General features: G+C 38.0%; 1 protein-coding gene across 3 annotated transcripts in view; it reads right to left on the bottom strand.

Moving 5' to 3' along the window:
- LOC110827499 (TOX high mobility group box family member 3) overlaps window positions 1-21,147 on the bottom strand; it is a 312,988-nt gene that overhangs the window by 114,182 nt on the left and 177,659 nt on the right. The gene's annotated exons all lie outside the window — the stretch shown is intronic.

The raw sequence follows: 21,147 nt of genomic DNA, 5'->3' as shown, positions 1-21,147 counted from the left end.
AAAGTAAGTAGCCATGTTGTTATTCAGCTCAATATAACATATAAAATAATACGCGTTTCAAACTCATGAGGTCATCATCAGTGGCAACAGGGAAATTAATTCATTCATTTTTTAAAATCAATATAACATGCATTTGTTTTGAAGTATCGTTGCTAAGCACTCGTATACTACAAGTCCACACGGCGTCACAACCCAGAAGCCAATGAACGACTTCAATGTCGTGAAGACCTCAATCTTAAAACGCACAACAATTATTAGGCCTATCAAAAAACAAGGTGCTGCACTTAATGAAATTAATGTCAATGCCCGACAGGAATGTAAGTGTGTCTTAGTAACAAGGGGTTACAATAAATGGCTAAAGAATTCAGTATATTTAATATCTACATCGGACGGCAGGTAATAGACTGGTTCTAGGGTTTTTAGTAATGCAGTTATAATTATATGTCGTCGAAACTAGATTTAGAAGGATGTGGTCGTGGTCGTTCCAAAGATGCTGCTCCAGGATGCGCCCGGAAAGACTGAGAAGAACCACGAAAACTTCAGTTACGTTAGCGGGCAACTCGGAGGATGTTCGAACCGAACATTTCCAAGAGTTAAAAACATAGAAAACGCAAAGTGTTTCATATGAACGTGTTCGTCAATCAGAAGAAGAAAAAATGTATTCAGCAAACATATTTATTTAAAAATGGTATAGATACAACAGCCAAGTCTTGTAAAACAGAGTAAATACTACTATTACTTTGGAATACGCAATATTTGGCCATCACATAGAATTAAAAGGACACTACATAATTTCTTCTACTTTTATTATCAAAATTATAGCTTCGATTTTCTATTTTTGAGGACGTACCTTTTCTTGTACTGTCATAATTTGTCCATATTCATCCAACTACATGTAAAAAATTACACAAATTCCTCTTATCAGAACAGTTTACGTGGTCTGATGTATATACCTAGCAGGACAAATGCAACTCTACCTCACGTCAAGTTTATGAATAACAAGATTAAGCGGTACGATAAAATAAACTTAATAAAGCTGTCCCGCTAACAATCATGTAGGCGTTTGGGGGAGAGACGGGGTTTGTTCCTACACATTCTTAACCTCGGAACTAGCTGGGAGTGAGCGGTCAGCATCACGCCCCGGCCGAGCTTTACCCCAGGGAAATAAACCCGGTACCCCTTGAACAGTAGGCAGGGTGGGACCTCAGAGTTAGTACGAGCGCAAAGGCTAGGGGAAAAATCCTCTACCGCTGTCGGAAATTGAACCCCGGTCGTCCAGTCACTTTACTGACTACCCCATAACATGTCAGTAACAGAAATAAATTTGAAGATGGCTGTCTTCAGACTCACTGCAGTGAAAACCTCCGATCCTACTTATAAATAACTTTAATTAAACGGAAGCCCATTTCTTAAGTGCCACATTCAAAGCAGTATCTACAATTAGGTATTGAACTTTAAACTCAGGGGCAACGAAAATAAACATCAAGTCCTACGACGATAGACGGCACTGGAAGGCTCTGGTATGTCCATTTTACGAAGGGCAAACATCTGATAGCAAGTTTGCTACAACTGCATAACTACAGTGCAGGCAAACAAACATCTGAAGTGTAAGGTGAAAAACCAAGCCACCATACGATCGTAGCAGTAACAATAGAAGAAATAAAAATCACACTCCACAAGTCTCTCACTCTATTCCAACATTCCTCTCATCAAAGTATTTATACGCTTACTAACAGAATGGTGCGAGATAGTCTCTCGTCACTCAGCTTGTAAAAACATTCCATTGCTTTTGTGTTTACTGTCGTCTGGTCCTCCCTTGAGCCGGATCAGTCGGGTACCCACATTATCTTTCTATGATTCATTTTAAAATTATCCTTCTTTTCACGTCTAAGTCTCACATGTGGTTTCTCCCCTTCAAGATTCCCGACAAAATGTATCACGCATATGTATTTCTCATCCCCCCCCCCCCCCCCACGATCCTTCCATCTGAACATTCTTAATTTGAATATTTCTGTAATACAAGACGTTCTATTCACGCAAAAGACGACTAAATCAATAACATAGTCAAATTCTTTCAGTCGTATACCGTTCTTGTAGCTGATGCACTGCTTGACAACGGTAAGTTCGTTGATTTCAACCGTTTTGTCACTCGATAAAAATTTGTCACAGAAAAATACTTCTGCATCCTGATGTCGGTGTACTGTTGTCTTATTCGGTACTTCGTTGCCAGGCTATGAACTGCTAAATGTTTCATGAACTGCATAACAGATTTAGGTGAGAAGTAGTGTTCGAGAATGAAATGTTCTGCACAGCTTCTGCGCAACTGACGCAAGAACCAGGGTGGGTGACCTTGAATTGAATGTCATTGGGAACGTTGGGAGAGAGAACCTGCTTCTCATTTAATTTTTGTACCGCAGAACGTGACTGTATTTCTTTTTTGTAGGGCTGGGATTTAAATGGTATTTCGTGGAAGAATGCCTATTAGGTGTTTTCCCATTTTTAAGTTCATCATTAAGTAATTATCTCCACCCTTCTTCCCATCATGTCTCTTGGTATAAATATTCGTCTCAGTACTTTGTTCTCAAACACCCTCAATCTAAGTTCTTCTTTTAAACGTAATTAAGTTTTACATCCACAAAAACAACAGGCACTAGCATTATAATTCTGTGTATTATAATTTGTAGGTTTTTGGACAGAAAACTTAGAGATAAATATTTTAAATTGAATGACCGCAAATACAAACACACACATCTAATTGTACGAGGTGCGATCGGAAAGTTTCTAGACTGTGTCAATAGAGGGCTAACCGGATGTAGTACGAGCTTCTGCCGCTAGGGGGTGCAGCCTACATTCATAGTGAATCAGTGTGCCAGCCGGCATCATCGAATTAGCATTTGTTTCTTAGTTACGGGCGTTTTTGTAGTGCATTACACCGACCCTCCTGCGAATTCGGAATGGCGTGTGCATCAAATTTTGCCAAAGACTCGTCAAAACGGCCACGGAAACCTATGATATGCTAAAGCAAGCATTTGGGGAGTCCGCAATGGGTCGTGCACAAACGTTTGTGTGGCATTCACGTTTTAAAAATGGCCGAACCTCTGTCGATGATGACGAGCGTTCTGGACGACCATCTTCGAGCACAACGCCCGAAAATGTTACGAAGATTCGGCAGGCCATTCACGAAGATCGACGTCGTACCATCAACGACTTGTGCGACATTGTTGGGATAGGCTATGGGACCTGTCAGCTGATTCTAAAGGAAGAACTCCACATGCGACGCATCCTGTCTGAGGACCAGAAGCAGAATCGACTTCTCGTTTGTCAGGAGCTCAAAGATCTTGCAAGAACCGACCCCAACTTCCTTCCTAAGCTCCGTGTGACTTCTTCCTCATCCCAAAGATGAAAATTCAGCTAAAGGGAAGGAGATTTGAGACGATAGAAGAGATTCAGGCAGAATCGCAGATGGTGCTTGACAGGCTGACAAAGAAAGATTTCCAGGAATGCTTCCAGGCTTGGCAGCGGCGCTGGGATCGTTGTGTTCACTCCCAGGTGAACTACTTCGAGGGTGATGGATGAATTTAATACCTGAGATAAGTGTACGGGTTTTTATACGCGCAGTCTTGAAACCTTTCGATCGCACCTCGTATAATACAGCAATTATTTAAAAGTAAAGCTGTCCCACTATACGCCATGTAGGGGCATGGGTGCACATAATTTTAAATGGATATGTTCATGTTGCTCCGTGACAGAAAACCCAATTTGTTTTCAACGATGGCATAAAATAAAGTACAAGTTTTCTCCCTGAATAACCTCGATGGATATGACTAACAAATGGTTTTGAAGTCCAACGATTCGACTTTACTTCAAAGTATTGCACCCAGTTTCCGCAAAGCACAGATCGATCGATCGATCGATACGGTAGTTCTTAAACACTCATAAATAAAATAGTGCTAAGTGCTGTAATCAAATAACGTGTTTTACATTAACATAGTAGATCTCAGATGAAGTACGAATAGGTTAGTTCTGTTTGCTATGATTATACGATTTTCCATGTTCATTTACATTCAGAATTCATACATAAGAAAGTGACTTCAACTAACTATTCTTTTAAGAATGTTTAGACCATGTTTCCATCAGTCTACGTTTGGTTTATATACTTTCATTTTTACGTAACTGATAACTAACAGTCGCTCACTTAGGAAGAAATTTAGAAACATGAAAGTTCATTATCATGTTCACAGGAGTATACCACAGGTCTCTATCACTGAATCAGATCAATCTAGTTCACACTCTTGCGCCCTATTTACTAAAGATCCATTTAATATTATCATCCCGTATTCTCCTAATAATTTCAACTGCCCTCTTACCTTAAATTCTTCCAAGTTAAATTTATAAGAATTTTTGATATTTCTCTTTTCTGCTGCATGCACCACCCAATTCATTGCCACTGATTTGATATCACTAATAATATTCGGTAAAACCATAAGTGATAAAACTTTATTTCTGTTACTTCATCCGTCTCTAGTCCATACTCCTCAAACCCCGTTCTCAAATACCTTCAATGTGTATTCTTCCCTCAGGAAGTGAAAAACAATACGTAAAATTACAGTTTCAAGAATGTTAATATTTATTACGTATTTGAAGCCTTTACGAATTACACGAAGCCACTTTGGTTTAAGGTATTATAAATATGTGATGGGAAGAAAAACATATAAACAATGACATGCTACAATACAGCATGCCTGAAAAGTGTAAGGTTAGTACATCGTCTGATGGCGGGACCGACTGGTGGTAATTTCCTTTCCTCGTCATCTCAGCCTCTCTTTTCCTCTCTTTGCCGTATCACTTTGCGTCAAGGGTTAATTGAGTTGAAAGATGAGAACTGAACAGCTTCATAAATTCATATGCTAGGTTGGCATATAGCTCGTGACCGGCTGAAGGAAAAGGATTCAAGCACTCTTTGATATCATTAAATTAACAAATTTTACCCTGACAAGGAGACAAATGGGGATAGAATAAGGTCGGAAAGAAAGAGGGTAAATTTTTAGATTTATACATTTATGTCAGTGTCTTTACAGGGTTTTCCAAGAAGGCGAAGAAAGTTTAATGGGAACAAGGATGGGGGTTATCAGAGAATCATGCAAGAGGGGTTGTATTACAGATTAAACACAGGGGTTCAGAAGATTATATATTTTGAGCTTGGAAAAGGAAGGGTGATATAAAAGAAGAGAAAACTCAAGAGATAGGAGAAAGATTCTTTGATCATGTAAATGGGTTCTAATCTTGGTTGAGACGGGGATTGCTTGGTTTGTTTGTGTAAGGCTATGGGTTAGAAAGAAGGGTGGAAAGGCAAGAGAAGGAAGCATAAATAGCAAAAAAATGGAACAGAAATTGGGAGTGGATGGATGGTGTGAGTTCTAGTGATCTAAGAGGTGGGGGATAAAAAGATGAAAGAAGAATACATTTCTTTGAGCGAGAGAATTCAAAAGAAAGAACCGGACTGGCAATATATAAGTTCCACTTCGGCTTCCATTATTTCAAGCCTAATCGTTAATAGGTAATTTCAATTTTTTATGTAGTTGCTAGCAAATTATTAAGTTCAGTTTGCAGATCAATTTGCAACCATCGAAACAAACCAAAGTTCACAAAAAAGGTTTTAAAGCTGGTGCGAATTAATACAGAGCGTTGTTTGCATTGAACGTGTTTTGTCCCCACTGCCCGTTGAGTTACAGCAATACAGGACTATATTTAAGACCGTTTACTAAATTCATACATCTAATTTTAGATTGTTTCCCATTTTAATGAACCAAGCTAACACATCAAAATTAACACTGAAAATCTTCTTATACGATATCGTATAATGGATAAATAGGCCCAGGTCTGCAATAATATTTTAAAGCCTAGTGGTAACAGTATGTACTACCTGCTTTATCAAACAGCAAATCTGCGTTTCGCCCGCAGAAATGTCACTCATCGCTGTGATCATGAAGACAGCAAGGACCTCTGGTAAACTTCTACCAGACTAAACGGTGCTACAACCCAGAAGACAGCCATCTTCGTAACACGTATTTCCCTAAACAGAATTAACCAACTAATTTTTGTAACGGTCATGGCTTGTGTTTTCCCTGAGGTACGGACTGAATGTCAAACATTAAGACCAGCTTCGGCTACAGAGGGTTAAACGTAGCGATAAAGTCAAGTAAAGCAAAGCTGTCCCGCTACCCGCCATGTAAGCTTAATCTCCGCTCTAGACAGATGTGAGTGGTCAGCTTCACGCCCCGGCCGCGCTTTACCCCCGGGAAAGGACCCCGGTACCCACTGGCCAAGAGCCGGTCTGGACGCAGAGGCCAGAGGAAAAATCCTCTGCCCCGGTCGTCCAGTCACTACACTGACTGAACTACCCCACTAAACGTATCGGTACAATTTGAAACGCAGAAATGCAATTGTATGTATACAGGTTGGAGCGATATTACAGTATCTTTATTTTAATGTTTCGATACAAATGAAAATGTGATCAATCTGTAAATAACTGCACCTACAAAATTCCTGCACTAATACTTACAAGTTACTTGTTAACAACTGTCCTCCTTAGCAACAGGTTCTATTAATCTAATAATTTATAAAAGCCAATTGGCAAAAATAGCATGATCTCACAGTCTGTCCACAAATCCCTTCAATTCATGAGAGACGGCCAAGTATCTTTCTATAGTCGCAGATTATAATTCAGTCCTCAATCAGTGTAGTTTAATTAGTTTTAGGTACACATGTAATTCAAACAACTGCTCAGCAGAGATAAAATTAGATGCAAATCAACAACGATAAATAAAAGAACAATGCAATGAAATACATTTTACTTCACACCAAAGGCGATATTTTACAAAACAACAAACATGTTCGTATTTCACGTAAATGTAAAAAATGTTAAATAAATGCTTCTGATGAGTAGATGCCAATATGGGTATCCTGAACACAAAGTCACAGTCGCCTGCAACATGAACACTGCATTAATCCCAGTATATAATATTTTTCCCAGTTGCGTCACTCTGTGTTACCTTGAGAACTGTTACGACTAACAAGCGGTGGCCTGGTTTCATTCGCAGTTAACACAAATAGCAGGCCTGCAGCATGTGGAGATGACAGGATAGCATTAAGTTTGATCTTACAGAAATATAGTGTTACTGTGTGCACTGGTTTCAAATGGTTCACGGCGGAGTTCAACGGCGGGCTACTTTCAGCGCGGCAATAAATCTTCTGGGTCCCATACAAGATAGGACACTTCTTGACCAGCTAAACAACTATCAGCTTGTTAAGGACCCTTCTCCATGGGGCTAGGAACATACTTTTAAATACACACAACTACATATAAGTTATTATGCCTTTATTTAAGTAGGACCATGCCAAGGGTATATGAAATTCGCGACCCACACAAAAGGCCTATATATGAAGGCAGTTCTATTAAGAAAGTTCCTACAAAGACAGGTTGTGAGGACGGGAGATGGAAGTACTCAGGATTCTGTCCAAAAGAGCTGTTTAGGCAGTTACGCCAAAGGCCGACACACTGATCAATGCATAACAATAACATAGTTCCTTAATGATCCGTCAAACTTTCGTACAAAATGTGTGCGAGATTTAAAAGACTGACAGCCACATTCTTTGCTAAAATTCGTGTGTAAGGACGAGTAGGACTGAAATTTTCCAGCATTCTCAGTCTTAAATGTAAAGTCACGTGCTGATATGGCACAATTATGTAACAAGACACAAGAGGACGAGGTCAGTAGCCTGGAGCCGGACTTGTTTCCAGACAAGAATGGCTGTTACAGTGCGTGGAGGGCGGGTAAAATGCATGGAACGATAATAAAAATAAACAATTCTTAGGTTCCAAGAAACAGATTTATTGATAAGCTGGTAGTCACTCATCATAAAAAATGATTCGTGTTTTATTAAACCAAAAATTTCATTACCGTAATCTCAAGGCGCCACTATTTGTCTCTGTTCTAAGTCAGTTTTATCCAGTCCACTCCTCACCATCAAACATCTTTGAAGACCACGTTAATGTTAGCCTCCCAATAAAATCCGTAATATATAACTGAAAGCAGGGAAGGAGGAGCAAATTCATCGTTTCTGAAGTTAAAGAACAGTACCACTATACACAGTTCTGACAAAACTGACCACAAAAACCCAGTGTTAGGAGGACCGTCTTTTGTTTAGAGAACTGAAATTAATAAATGACTGGTTACCTTCCAATCCACAGCTGTCTCCAAAGTGGTCTCCTCTCTACAGGGTTTCCGGCTAGAACTCTGTATACATCTCTACTCTGGCCCACGCATACTGCAAGGCCAGCCTATACCATTCCTCTTTATTTGTTCATCCTAATAATATCTGATGAAAGCTACAGACTATGAAGTTCCTCGTTACACAGCGTTCTCTATCCTCATCTTCCTTTGTTTCCCTTAGTGGCAATATTCACCTCTGACCTCCGTTTTCAAACAGCTTCAATATATGTTCTTCCGTGGAGGCGCGAGACCAAATGGTACATTCACGCAAAACAAAAGTAAAACTAAAGTTTGTGTCTGTTATTCCTCAGGGTTTAGAACATATGACAGCAAGACAAAATATTCTAAATTCAATCATATCAAGCATTTCCAAAATTGAATCTGTTCTTTCAAAAAACACTACAACTTACAAACCCGAAACTTCGAATATGTAAGAGTACGATCTCTGTCAAAGAGTAACAATGAAAAACATTGCATTATCGAATTAAATTCTTTACTGCTAGTGTCCTACATCAACAGCCAGATGGGACAACATGCAGCACTGTGAAATATGTACAACCCTGTTATTCATATTTTAGATTTAAATTACACTATACTTAAGTGCTATAAGGCTCCGCAGTTATTTATTTGAAGTGCAATAAAGACGAAAAATGGCTGAGCGAGCTAAGCTATGACATTAATGTGTTTCTGTAGCTACGTATATATTATCTGTCTTCGTAATCATTAAGATGACGTTACAACCGTAATTTATGCCTCCATGTTTATAAAGAGAATTAATGTTCCGAAACCCATTTATGACACACATATTTTACCCATTTTTCTGAATCCAGTAAATTTTCCGAAAAACTATTCAACATATTTCACATTCTCAATTCTGTATTTCGTATTCACAAAGTGAAAGACCCCACACATATGTTTTTAAACAACCCAAACACTTCTACAGAAAGACAACTGAGTTCGAGACTAGATCTTCATATGTTAAATTGGTGGCAACGGTAGTCCTATCACAAACATCTCCCTGACTTCTTCTCTAAATGTTTACGGGGACTGTACTGTATTATATTTTTCCTTTTGTTATGGACTTTAACCATCGTCAGTTAAAATTTGAACTATTACAAAAAGAAATGTATGCTTCTTCTTCTTTTCGGCAGACCTGAAGACGATGGAGGATCCATCCTTCCAAATGTGTTTTTAAAGATAATTAACATTTCAAATGACCTAACCCTAAAATAAATAAGTTACACTCCCTTAATCTTTCACTAGTACCGACGACGACGATAAATGACAACACATTTTGTAGGATTTGAGGTTTTCACAGCGGTGAGTCTGAAGATGGCTGTCTTCTGGGTTGTTGCGCTGTGTAATCTGGTAGAAGTTTGCCGACGTACTCATCGCCCTGATAATGGAGGCAGCAAGTACCTCTGAAATGTCGGTAAACTTCTACCAGACTACACGGCGCAACAACCCAGAAGACAGCCATCTTCGACAACACAGTTTTGTTAACAATACCCATACTTACACACCCAGAAACATCACGAATGTTCCGAGAATCTAAACTACCTTAACAATGAGACTCAGAGAAATGATAAAAATAACTAAGCCTAATATACCATAACAATTCCTAGTAACGTACAAATCATATACCAGCTGCTGTTTATTTGCATATAAATGAAAATACATGACTTATTACGACTACCATAGAAATGGAAGGAATGTATTACTGCCCCAATTTACAAAGAGAGTTTGTGTCTCTGCACTAATTCATAAGGAGATTTTTTCATCAACTTCATTCGCAAATTTTATCCATTACTTTTCTGGCATAATTAACACCGGTTGAAAATTAATTTATTGGCAACCATGTCGATTCCGTAGTAACTCACCAAATCGTATTCTGTTGGATCCGGTAAAAGTAAAGCTGTCCCGCTACACGCCATGTAGGCGCTTGCGGGGAAGGGTTTAAGTGGTCAAATTCACGGCCTGGTCCCGCTTTACCCCGGGAAAAGACCGCGGTACCCAATGACAGGAGGATGAGAGAGCTCCAGCGCCGGTCTGGACGCAGAGGCTAGAGTAAATATGCTCTGTCCCCGGTCGTCCAGCCCAGAGTCAGTCACTATACCGAATTACCCCGGCAAGCTGCACAGCGTACACCGGGCTATTCTGTAATCCACACACTGAACTAGGCCTCAAGAAAGACAGTTCTTCAGCACTGCACTAGAATATGATAATTGACGTCATTCGGACTTAAATAACACTTACTGCCATGTTAGATTCGGACTACAGTATTCTCAGAACGAAACAGTTTTCTGGTAGTCTTCACAGTTACGTTTCAACAGTTTAATTTTCAGTATATTTGTAGAAATCAAAGGGTGATTACTTGAACAATTTATTTGCAGCAGTGTCTCGTTTACTGTCTATTTTTAATAAATTATTTAACACGCTTTCCACTATTTGAATTAAAGTTGAAAAATAAACTACTTTAAACCTAGAACAATAATCAACAAATGAAGCCCACATGGTGCATAAACACAGACAGACTGTTATGAACTGATAAAAGCCACGCGTGTACGTACCATACATTAATTTTTAAAAAAATGAGGGTGGAAGATACGAAAAGAAATAGAAGGAAGAATAGCATACAGCATGCATAAATAATCAAAGAAGTAGAGAGTAGGTCCCTTTGTCATGTAAGTTCCTCAGAAATAGGAGTATAAATAATTGAAACTTCACATATAGCGTGTTCAATATATGTCAATACACCGCTGTCCTCACTTTTAACTATTTACTGACTGTGTACTCGGAGAAAAGAGATGCTTAGACAACACAAATACTTCAGATTCATGTCAGGCCACTGTCGCCACCTAACACTAAAAACCGTTTGACAGAATAATGTTCAGATGCGCGAGCGTAAGCCTCAACTATCTAGCTGGCTGGAGTTAGATGAAGAATCATTTCATGCCACCGATACTGCTATGGCCCAATGTATGAAATACAACTAAACCACGAAACTTAGACACAAATTAGTTTAATTTGTCTTGCAAACTGTTAGCCGGGCTAACACGGTTAACATGTACTCTCGGCTTTACCCCCGGAAACAGAGCCCACGGTATCACCGCAGAGGAGGTTGGATGGATCCTGGAGCCGTTATGAACGCCGTAGCTAACAGAAAATATATTGTCCTGTCAGGAATGGAGCCCCGATCATCATGCCCGTGCCCTAGTCACTATACTGAGCTATAAGGGTTCAGCGCAATAATGTGACAGTAACTCCTGAGTACTGCTATTCATCGAGTATTTCTGTGATTATTTAATTTTATTTATATAATTATTCATTCGTATTTATCACCAAGTCATACACAAAATCACATGAAGGCTAAATATAAACATGTAGAAGTAACAATGAGTTATAGGCACGTATGTTCACTGCACATCTCACGATCAATGGAAACAATAAAAATGTTCCCCAAGAAGTAGACGACGTTTGGACTGCAACTTAGCGGAGCAATTAGTATGAAAACAACTTTCAATTGTCAGTTTCAAAAATTCCACAAACCATAGACAACAACTAACAAACTAAATAAACAAAGTAATTAAATAAAAAAAAATGTGTGAAGGAACAAAATAAATTTTAAAGAACACGTTTTAGCGTGCTCGTATTTATTTTCTCACCGAAGGTCGTTTGCTAGCTAGACAATGTTCAGCCCTGCAGCACACAAGATTTATGTTGCAGTAATTGTTTATAAGCCAGCAACGTAATAATCACCATCTATAATGATTCGATCCAAGCAACAATTCACATGACGTAACAGTGGGGCTATTTAAATCGCATCACGTACCAGCAAGTAACAACAATAATACAACCAAGACTCGCCTATTATTTGTCACGCACAATCAGATAATAACCGACTCGTACGCCTAGATGATATGTACGATATTCAGTGCTACGACACGCAAGAAAAGCTTCGATTATGTACAAGAATTAACGTCCATAAAATCCCAAAGCACTTAACAAACCTCTAAGAGGATGTTGTTCTTACAAAATCCTTGAATTACTTGTATCTATTTGTTCATCACCAAATTAACTAAAGCCCTCCACCAATTTCTGCCCAGGGTCTACAAAATCCAATCGCCTTCAACTCCTATCTCCCACAGATCCCACCTGATATTATCTTCCCATCTATGTCTAGATCTCCCCAGCGGTCTCTTCCCTAAAGCATTCCCGACCACATGACCCGCCCATCTCATTCTTCTTGATTCTTTCACCCTGACAATATTGGGGGAGGAGTACAGATTTTTAAGCTCGTAATTGTGCAGTTTTCTCCATATCCCATCGTCTTCTCTCCTAGGCCAAAATATCCTTCTCAACACCAAATTCTCAAACACCTGTAATCTGTGTTCCTCCCTAAGAATGGGAGACCATGTTTCGCACCCATACAGAACAACAGGCAAAATTGTTGTTTTGTATATTTTAATCTTTAGGTTCTTAGAAATCGGACGGGAAGACAACTTATTTTGAACTGCAAAGTAGCAAGTATTTCCGGAATATCATTTTGATTTGTTATTGTTGTTCCCAATAGTTTAACTTTGTCACACTTTCAAAGGATTTATTAGCTACTGTAATAAGATTTTTCGCGCATGTCAGCTTACGGAATACCAACATGTACTTAATTTTTTAAAATTTATTTTTAGGCCAACCTTTCTACTAGCTTCTAGTAAGTTTAATATACGTATTTTTATAACGTCACACGAAACAGCCGAGGACACACATGTAGATCTGCAGGCATATAGCTATATTAATAATACAACCTATATTTATGAAATAATTTCCACAAATGATTACATCTGGACAGCATTCACACTTAATGATACAAAATTTAATAAACTGCACAGACTTTTTGTGAGACGGCGAAGCCAGTAGTTAATTTAAATTCAATTTAAATTATTATAATTATCCAATTATGTGTTATTTCGAAATTAGAACAGTATAAATACAAAACGTAATAACCTGCTTACGAAAGGTAGTAAGCTCTGTGGGAAATAACACGATACTAGGTAACTCATCTGACACAAATAGTCTACCACAATATCTATTTTTACAGTGTCGCCACAGTATGAAACTGACTAGATTCGTCAGAGCTGAAGAGATCGATGTTAACACTCAAAGCAGTGTTGCAGTGCTCATGATGGGAACTGTACGACCAGTCACGACTGTTGAGCAAATGGCCACAATTCGTTCCATCTCACCCCTCCCACCAATTACGTTAATTTCCTGAACCGTTTCAAAGATATTATTTAAATTCCATTCTCCATTGTGATCGGACAAGTGGGAATTAGAAGAAAGGAAACACATACAGAAAAAAAACACTTTAAAATATGCAAACACGATTATTTAGATAACAGTATATCTGATATTTTTAATTTGTTCTAATTCTGGTTTACCAAGGCCTCATACAATTGCCATTGTAGGTCTCACACTCCTATAAGCTACAAATATTCATCCTATATTTGTGATATAGTGGGCAAGAGAATTTCCAGAAAACTCAATGACACGAGAAGGAATAAGTGAATGTGCATGTATATACGAGGTGCGATCGGAAAGTTTCCAGACTGTGTCAATAGAGGGCGAACCGGATGTAGTACGAGCTTCTGCCGCTAGGGGGTGCGGCCTACATTCATAGTGAATCAGTGTGCCAGCCGGCATCATCGAATTAGCATTTCTTTCTTAGTTACGGGCGTTTTGGTAGTGCATTACACCGACCCTCCTGCGATTTCGGAATGGCGGATTTTCATGAACAAAGAGTGTACATCAAATTTTGCCAAAGACTCGCCAAAACGGCTACGGAAACCTATGAAATGCTAAAGCACGCATTTGGGGAGTCCGCAATGGGTCGTGCACAAACTTTTGTGTGGCATTCACGTTTTAAAAATGGCCGAACCTCTGTCGATGATGACGAGCGTTCTGGACGACCATCTTCGAGCACAACGCCCGAAAATGTTACGAAGATTCGGCAGGCCATTCACGAAGATCGACGTCGTACCATCAACGACTTGTGCGACATTGTTGTGATAGGCTATGGGACCTGTCAGCTGATTCTAAAGGAATAACTCCACATGCGACGCATCGAAGCCAAGTTTGTGCCAAGGTTCCTGTCTGAGGACCAGAAGCAGAATCGACTTCTCGTTTGTCAGGAGCTCAAAGATCTTGCCGGATCGCCGGATTTAGCTCCGTGTGACTTCTTCCTCTTCGCCAAAGATGAAAATTCAGCTAAAGGGAAGGAGATTTGAGACGATAGAAGAGATTCAGGCAGAATCGCAGATGGTGCTTGACAGGCTGACAAAGAAAGATTTCCAGGGATGCTTCCAGGCTTGGCAGCGGCGCTGGGATCGTTGTGTTCACTCCCAGGGGAACTACTGATGGATGAATTTAATACCTGAGATAAGTGTACGGGTTTTTATAGGCGCAGTCTTAAAACTTTCCGATCGCACCTCGTATGCACGTGTATGTGTGTGTGTGTGTGTGTGTGTGTGTGTGCGCGCGCGCGCGCGCATATAAGTATTTATGTCCACGTTTAAAAAACTCTTTCATGTAAATTCTCTAAGAAATGTATGTGGGAAAATATTACATGGACGTAGTTTTAAGAGGTGTTATTTACTTCCTAATGCCTAATGGGCAACATAACTGCATAATGACAGTCCACTAACGATTTCGAATTTCACTTAAGACATGTTCCAGATTTCTTATTTGTTAATTTATCTTTATAACAGTAGGCTATACTTGCTGTAATAGAAAACACTGCCATAGGGGACATTGTAATTAATCAAACACTGAAATACACTGGTCATGTATGCTGCATTCTTGAAAACAAATTAGTACTATGACGGTGTATTACTTCAGGGTAGGTTAGCAATTCAACACATCTTGTAGTTGAACAGAAAGCTAATTTAAGACACACAATAAAACAAATTATAACATAGAAAAGTAGGTCTAACTGACCAGAAGAAACTTTAATTCAATAATAACGACAAACATCAACAGTGTTTCATGTAACCACCTCCATAAATGAACTTAAACAGAGAGTTTTAAACATGATTTTTATTTATACTGTTTCAAACTTGTAAGCACGAAGTTGTAACTCATCTTACTTTCGTTAAGGGCTTTAAGACCCCCTACAACAGACAAGCGTTTGTTTATTACCATGAATTTCACACACAGAGGATTGTTGTATTGTGTGGGTATGTACAGACAGCAGCAGAGCAAGATGGCTACAATGATGTGCAATGGTGTGGATTTACTAGCCACGGATTATAAGTTGATGAATAACTAGCAAAGAAACAGACAGTGTGTGATATTTGATTCTTCACGGAGGTGACCATGTTCCGAGTTGTGAAGACACGTGGACTCGTAAGAATAGACACGAAACTTTCGGAGAAACGTACTGTATCAATTTCACCTACAAGTCCACACGGCGTAACAACCAAGATCAACAAAGAATCAGTACTTATCGATATTATAAAAAAATCATTTTAGCACGCACGGCAATGTCAATAAGCAGATCTCCTTCCAGAGTAACAGGCAAATAACTTATTAAATCTTGGCTCTAAGACACGTTCTTTGTAATGTGAAAGACCCATGAAAACATTATTGTGTAGCCCTGTATCAATTAGCAATACAAGGTAAGTTAAATCTGTAATTAAACATTTGATCTGCGTTCAGAACTTTATTAACTGTATCATGGGATGTATAACCAACTATTTTGCAAACTTCCCGTCCTCCAGGAGAATTCTGGGACACACACCCACTTCTTTCACGATTTATATTACCAGTCATATAGATTGTGAAACTGACTTTACGAAAGCTGCAGAGGCACATAAACGTGAGTAGCATAATTTTTCACGCGGTGCAATGTTCTATTATAATTCTGTAATATACATTTAAGGTGAATGTCAACCTAAGATCAACAAAAATATTCTCCAATCATATTTACGTGTTACGAGACATCGTTTCTGAATACTACGAGGCCATTTAAATTAATACCTCGCTACCGACAACAAAAAATTCATAAGAGTGTAGGTTGACTCACTGACATAATTATGTACCCTTATAATAATGTAATATTAATGCAGTTTCTTTTCAATTAAGAAAGTTGGACTATTACAATAAGGCTGCATACTAATATGCTGTATTTATCCAGTGTGTGATGAAACGCCCGATGAAAATAACATATTTGTAAGCTTTACACAATAATGTCAGCAGCATTACAGAAACGACGAATTACTTACTTTTTATGACTATATAAGTTTGCTCAGTAGTTCATTCGAGGTTCTGCAGTCGTAAACTGACTTTTATCCGAAGACATAAAACTTCAAACATGATCAGTATAAATTAATACTTTCAATAATGAAAGGTGAAGCCAGAACTGACACTTCTCAACAAGTTGTCAATTCAATAGTCGGCATTATTGTAGCCAGTATTTGAAAACTTAATGTAACAGCTTTAAAATATTTCGGTATTAACTATCAAATTGAATCTGTTTAGTCAAACAAGTGATATGCCGTAATAAGTTTCTTCCACACCCATTTATTTATACACTAGCATTTTGTAAAAAATCCTTTGATAGTTAATGAAACTCAACTCACTGAACAACATAACAAAGTTCCGATTGTCGTTTAATTAAGTTACTCCACGAAGACTAGATACTGACGCTTCAAAATTACAAACAAGAGAAGCAACAACCAAAATCTATACGAGCTGTCTTGTTTCACGTCCAGGCCAATCCAACACTCAACAACTGTCTCTACTCTTGGTGAGATTTCTGGCTCTCACGGCGACGAGTATGTTTTGCCGTGTAGTTTGGTAGAAACTGACCGACGTTTCAGAGGTTCTTACTGTTTCCATTATCAAGGCACTCATCGCTGATTGGTCGAAATGACAATTATGTTATAAATATATTCAGAACAGGGAATGCCTAACAAAATTAATTAAAGCCTGTTATAAAAATACATGTTTATATTTTTAGGGTGGCAGGAACTATAAATAGCCATTCTGTTTAAGACGAGAAACTTGGGTGGTTATCCTTCATGTTTTACATTAAACCAACTACTTCGTGTTTTGTAAATTCGGGGCACCGGTAAGAGCCTTTCATAGCACAATAAAACCCGATTAAACTCAGTGAGTCAACAGAGTACCATGACAACATTTAACACACTAATAAAACGTGTATATACATACGTGTGCATAATTACTGCTGTTTACACAAACACAATAAACAAGATGAAAGAGGCAGTATTCTAACCTCGCTGTAAAATTACATCCCAAGATACAATACGAACGAACTGGTTCACAGAGTCAGAGAGAGATTCAAGTCAGAGCAAAATTACAATGCTGAATATGACAAACGAAAATTAATTCACGAGTGTTAATGAACATAAGTGGACGTCTATGGATGTGATTTTGTGTCTCACATCATAAATTCGAAATTAATCTATGAGTTTCACGTCACGTGATCGTCAAAATGCCTTCGAAACTTTTAATTATAAACTCTCAACCGTAACGACATGCGAAACCCAAAATAGCCTCCGACAATTTACAACCCTAAAAGTATTAGGCGGCACATACAAATCACGTTCGTCGTCAACCTATGCAATAGCCTATCCTAAATGGCTTCCCTTAGTATTTTTAATTCTAAATATTTTCCTGAAAACTTCGCTTCCGAACACTTGTAATTTATGTTATTTCTTTAAAATAAGAGACCATGTTTCACACCGAAGATGGTTGTCTTGTGGGATGTATCGCCGTGCAGACTGGTAGAACGATCGCCCTGATAATGGAGGCAGCAAAGACCTTTGAAACGTTGGTAAAATTCAACCAGAGTACATATCTTCGTACTCACAGCCGTGACAAACCCAACATGTTTCATACCCATTCTAAATAAACAGAAAGATTATTGCTCTGTAAGTTAGGTCTACATCCTAATCATCGGATTTTTGGAAAAAAGACAGGATAATAATAATAATAATAATTTATGAAATGAGGAACAGAAAACATTCACACTCTTTTATTTTGCTAACTTCATTATAAATATATTGTTGCGTTGTCCTCAATATATTTTAATTGTAAAGCATTCTCAAACAATTAATTGCCTATACTTATATTATATTATAGTTGGTTTCGTGACATATAGTTTTATTCATATTCACATAGACTATTTATGTTTCTAGTTCTATTCTGTAGAAGTGAATTTGTCAGTAACATGTGCATTGCTAACTGTGGTAAATAATGGTGGAATGCGTTTGAAGCGCCTATAAACCAACACTACTAGATCCTAGTGTTTACGATAGCATTGTCCACATTTTCAGGCCTTTAATACGGTAAAGGGTATCTATTTAGATGTTTTAATTGGGTGATTTATTAAGAAAGTAAACGTGAGTAAGTCTCTGAATGTGTGCTTTGGATTTTGTAGCAGCTGCTGAAGAAGTTTCGAGACAGTCGTGGTTTTACTGAGTATTACAATTTAGGCAGGCTGAAAAAACTTTATTTCCTTCTGTGATCAGTTGCGTAGTCTGGTACCGTCTGTTCTCCTCTGAGAGATTTTATTTGATTAGGCAATGTGACCCCCATTCTAGTCGTACTGTAAACGTTTTCTTCATTCATTATAGTTATGTTTGAATTGTGCCCATGTTAAGTGGATCACTTGTCACCACGGCATAGCGCGTCCTCAGGATGCTGATGGAGGAGAAGGCATCTAGATATGAAGGGTAGATGCGAATATGTTGAATAAGTAGCTTTGGATAGCCGACAAGACCTTAGAGTTGTTATGTAACTGCAGTCTGTTTCAAAATACAATCCGGGAATACGTCACCTTCGATTCGATATTCTGAACAATTAATTTTATGTTTTTTCTCAGTAGCATACGTGACTGAAAATACCAAATTCCGAAAAATAAAAGAAGAGTAATTTTTAAAGCTGTAGGTATATAGCCAGCCCGTTTGATCTGCTCGGCTCTATTTTAATTGCAATTAACAAAAATTTCACTCTCATTAACATGATGAAATTTCGGTTGGACATTCTCACGTACTTATGCAAACCTGATTATCTTACATACATTACCGTAAAGTGGTAAGGAATGTACTTTATGAGGTTTGCAAATGCACATAGCAGGAGGACATAGTGGAGAACAAAGTAATGAGCACAGCTAGGTTTTTTTAAATTATTTTTTCCTGATGTTGGCCAGTATGAAAATTGAAGAAAATTTCTATTCTAATTCTTTTCACATTCGTTGTATCTCAAAGAAGTATTCCACTTAAAAACCGTATTTTTTTAAAAAAAAATCGGCATGTTTCGTCTTAATTTTATTGCATCTTCATTATATTCTTTCTTTAATATCACGAGTCTCGCCTGTTAAATAAATGGTAAAAATTCACAAGGTACTAATTGAACAGTATCGGTTTGGGCCTATTTTTCGGTAGCTCTTCCATTAGCGGGATCAGCTAAGTAAGGAACTGGGAAAACTCAATAATTTCGTGATTTATACTCCTCTCTGTTACAAAGACGATGTTGCTGTTTTTCATTATGCACAATGTAGTCACAATGTCGTCTTTCAGAAGGAAACTAAAGGGATCATAACATATATTTAATTATTTGTCTCCATCTAGTACCAGAATATAAATGTTCGACATTGGAAAATTAACATTTGTGGCGTTGTGCTAAATCGCATCATAACACTTAAACGCATTTGTTATGTAATTATAAAAAACTTGTTACGTAATTCATATATTTGTTTGTGAAATAAGACCGGCCTCTCATGCAAGACAACACTTTTATAAAGAGCAATTTCAGCCATATTCTTGGCGTTAGAAATATATGCCTAGATTTATTAAATTTATTATGCTATCATTTCGAAGTATTCAGACGCCCAGCGTCATCTGCAAATTGCCCCAAGCATGTACGAAAAAACATTTACAGATACTTTTTCTGTTATGAAGGCACGTGTGTTGGCATTTTAAAATGTAGGACTTTATGATGTTGAGGGTCAAAATATTCATAGCACTTTTAATTTAACCAACGCCTCATATTATTATTATTACGCCATCATGTTAATCCCGTGGAAAATACAGAAGTATAATATTACAGCGACACAACAATACCACGTGTTTTGAAGTGCTGCTACTAATACTTACAAATGGGGATGAGGATGGGGTCAACTTTTCATTTTGTATGCAACATAAACTGGACAGCAAATGTCACGCAGCATGAAATGAAAAAAAAAAAACTTTGTAGAATTATTTTGCGCGCGAAAACCGTCGCACTGTTCATTTTGGTTTTTCTTTCTCTTCATACTCTCCTAGGCTTTCATTTCGAGCTCTAATTAATTTCTGACATGAATCATGGCCGACACACGCTAACGGAAAAGCCTGTTCATCTCATCTTTACGCAGAATTTATGGTGGATGGGAAAACACTAATATAAAAAGATTTATAGCATTAAAAATACTCTCTCCGCCTATATTTTCTTTTAATTTTTCAGACTAACATGTCATGATTAAAATATTCACGCTACAAGTTATGAAATGCAAAACTTGCGTCTCTGTGTGTGTTTGTTCTATCATAGAGTGAATTGTGAGCGAGTAAATGCGAATCATATATGTATTTATGTACGTACGTATGTATATGTTCAAATGTACCAGTTTAATTGGACACAATTTATGTCACAAGTGCGAGATCGTTTCTTAGTTGTATTCCAAGTGCCGGATGAAGTTATTATTGTTATAAAATTTTATCTACTACATGGATTAATTCTATTAATACTATGGAAAAAAAATCTGAGAAACTTATTTGTACAGTTGAATTTGCCAAGTATCATCACTGTTCTACATAGAAGG

This window comes from Zootermopsis nevadensis, unplaced genomic scaffold (genome assembly GCF_977971745.1).
Source record: "Zootermopsis nevadensis isolate Lab colony 2312 unplaced genomic scaffold, Znev_1.0 Znev_ptg000019l, whole genome shotgun sequence".
NCBI lineage: Eukaryota > Metazoa > Arthropoda > Insecta > Blattodea > Termopsidae > Zootermopsis > Zootermopsis nevadensis.
This window is presented reverse-complemented; position numbering and strand designations above follow the sequence as displayed.